General features: G+C 39.4%; 1 non-coding gene across 1 annotated transcript; it reads right to left on the bottom strand.

Moving 5' to 3' along the window:
- Positions 1-524: 524 nt before the first annotated feature.
- Positions 525-659, bottom strand: LOC131756502 (small nucleolar RNA SNORA43). Its single transcript, XR_009335676.1, has one exon. It is a non-coding gene; the product is annotated as a small nucleolar RNA SNORA43 (small nucleolar RNA).
- Between the last annotated feature and the right edge of the window lie 2,645 nt (positions 660-3,304).

Here is a 3,304-nt window from a genome sequence, read left to right as displayed (position 1 = left end):
CGATAAATTCCAACAAGTACTGCTCCCAGTTAGACCAACTGAAAGCAGCACTCAACAAAAAGCATCCAGAATTAGTCAACAGAAAATGCATGATCTTCCATCAGGATAACGCAAGACCGCATGTTTCTTTGATGACCAGACAAAAACTGTTACAGCTTGGCCAGGAAGTTCTGATTCATCTGCCATATTCACTAGACATTGCACCTTCGGATTTCCATTTGTTTCGGTCTTTACAAAATTCTCTTAATGGAAAAAATTTCAGTTCCCTGGAAGACTGTAAAAGGCACCTGGAGCACTTCTTTGCTCAAAAAGATAAAAAGTTTTGGGAAGATGGAATTATGAAGTTGCCTGAAAAAAGGCAGAAGGTAGTGGAACAAAATGGTGAATACGTTGTTCAATAAAAGTTCTTGGTGAAAATGAAAAATGTGTCTTATTTTTACTTAAAAACTGAAGGCACTTTTTGGCCAACCCAATAATAATAAATTTTTATGTTTGATTTAAGTGGGTTTTTTTGGCTTTTTTTGCGATGTCCGGCTACAAACCATTCTTAGCACCCACCGTTCTGAGCACTAAAGCATAGAAATAGCTGCTTCCTCTCTGCCCCAACGTCACCGGTGCAGCAGGGCAGCCACACCCGTGGTGCCAGCGGGCCCAGCATCTGCAGGGCAGAGTCCCCTCCTTCCCACCCAGTGATTTAAGTTTTGATAAAAAATGTATTTGAATTTCATATATTTGATTACTAGTACCTTTCACATTTAACACATGATGATTTTTGGCAATAGAACAAAAATGTATGAAAAAAATCTTAATCATTACAGTATTACAATATAATTTTGTTCATGGTTGCCAGGTGTTGGGGGAGTGACAAACAGTGAGTTAGTACTTAGGGGGTGGGGTTTCTGTTTGGGGTCATGAAAATGTTTTGGAACTAGATTCCACAACATGGTGAATATACTAAGTGCCACTGATTGTTCACTTTAAAATGGTAACTTTTATATTATGTGAATTTCACTTAAATACAATTTTTTTACAATAAATAAAGCAATATAATTTTGTTGAAAGGAAGGCAAGAAAAAGAATTTTAGGGGATAAATATATATAATAACTTATGAATTATATATGTCTTATTTTATTATTCATCCAAACATAAGCAGCACATCACCAAAACATCCAGACATGTGTACAAGTAAATGAATTCTGTCATCTTTTATATTTTGCTGACTTTCAGTCATATAAAAACTCTACTTTTTTTAACACGTTACTTAATTTTGTTATTGTGAACATATATTTACCAAGGTAGAAGAATAAACATATTTTATTGAGTGCTAGTTTTACTGTGTAACTTTTATAATTTTTAGACATAATGTGTAACTTTTAAATATTTAGATGTGATATATTGGCCTATAGTTGTGCTTCTGCCTCAGGCTCCACCTACTAGTGTGTGATGTCTCAAAAGTCAGTGAAAAGGACAAAATCTGGGCAGTTCTGGAAGCAGTTCATCCAATGATGCAGGGGAGAGTGTTAGATAACATGAGATACTCACCAAGCGCTATTTGGGGGTAAATGATGAAATTTTCAATTATGGATTAATTTTTAAATCTGATTTCACATGTTTAATGTCAATGATTAATTTAGTGATATTTCAGTAGACAATTTACATAGAGAATGAAAATTTAGAAGTTTATTACATCAGCAATATCGTTCCAAAGGACGTTGCCCATCTCTTAAAAAATGCATTATGATATATGGAATGTCTGAATATCAGTACTTAAAATGGATAATTGTTTATCCATCAGTAGAGGTTTACCTACTTACTGATCTATTAAGTGTATGCAATAAGATACAGTTGGAAGGCTTCCCTGGTGGCGCAGTGGTTAAGAGTCTGCCTGCTGATGCAGGGGACACGGGTTCGTGCCCCGGTCCGGGAAGATCCCACATGCCGCAGAGCGGCTGGGCTCGTGAGCCATGGCCGCTGAGCCTGTGCGCCTGGAGCCTGTGCTCCGCAACGGGAGAGGCCACAACAGTGAGAGGCCCGCGTACCTAAAAAAAAAAAAAGAGAAAATACGAGAAAAACAAAAAAGAGAACTTTACTTGCAGGGCATGTGTGTACCTTACAATAATAGGCACAGCAGAACAAAGAGCTAAATATTACACGGCTGCCATAGAAAAGCTAAATGATCACTTGCTAAATTTCAACTAGAGTTGTTGGTGCTATTTAGAACTGTACTTTGAAATGGCATTGACCAAAATAACTTTTCTTTTCCTGTCATTACACCCAGTTTTGCCATCATGAAATAACCTTAAGCATATGACAGATATCCTCTGGTAGCTCCAACTACAGAATAATTGTTATTCTCAGTCCTTAAAAAAAAGTTAGAGGGCTTCCCTGGTGGCGTGGTGGTTGGGAGCCCGCCTGCCGATGCAGGGGACACGGGTTCCTGACCCGGTCCGGGAGGATCCCACATGCCGCGGAGCAGCTGGGCCCGTGAGCCATGGCCGCTGAGCCTGTGCGTCGCAACAGGAGAGGCCACAACAGTGAGAGGCCCGCGTGAAGCAAAATAATAATAATAATAATAATAATAACAAGTTAGAGACTGCAAACATTTTGAAGGTCAGGGACATGACCTCCATTTCTTTTGTAGCTAACTTTCAGCACTCATGACTCTAGCTGTACTGAGGGCTGATGTCACATTACGATTCTAGGGGGGTTTGATTGACAATAGTGCATGATAGCCCATCCAAAAAATTAATCTGTGTTGGAAACAGTGAGATGCCCTCAAGACAGTCAGTTGGTTCTTTTTTACTTTTTCTTAGCGTTAATAAGGATTATAGCGATTCTCCTCAGTTCTTGAGAGAAGGTACCACGCAGACATCAGAGCAGCATCTTATGTCTGTATTTTCAGCAGGTCAGCCAACTGATGAGGGAGTTTTAGTCTTCTTCACAAACATACTGAAATGTCAGTTTTGTCAAAAGATAGAATCATATCCGTGCCAAATGTCTGGGTGGTGGGACCACACTGGGCCATGGCAGCACTATCTGTGATGACGGAAGAGCTTAAAAGGTGATCACAGAGGCATTGTTGCTCCGTCCAAAGCATCTTCCTTTGTCAGCACTTCAGAAACTCCTTCGTAACCATGGAGTTCGCAATGATCTTTCATGTGAAACATTTCAAAATGTCACATTACAATTGTTATTCTTCCAGTAAGGGTTGAGTTTTCATGGAGCAAAAAGAGCAAAGAGGAGAAGTGCTTTTGAACATCAACCCTGAGAAGGCAGGGACCAGTCCTTCTTCATGATCTGATA

Source organism: Kogia breviceps, chromosome 4 (genome assembly GCF_026419965.1).
Source record: "Kogia breviceps isolate mKogBre1 chromosome 4, mKogBre1 haplotype 1, whole genome shotgun sequence".
In the NCBI taxonomy this organism is placed as follows: Eukaryota; Metazoa; Chordata; class Mammalia; order Artiodactyla; family Physeteridae; genus Kogia; species Kogia breviceps.
The sequence above is the reverse complement of the archived record's forward strand: the minus strand, read 5'-3'. Positions and strand labels throughout refer to the sequence as shown.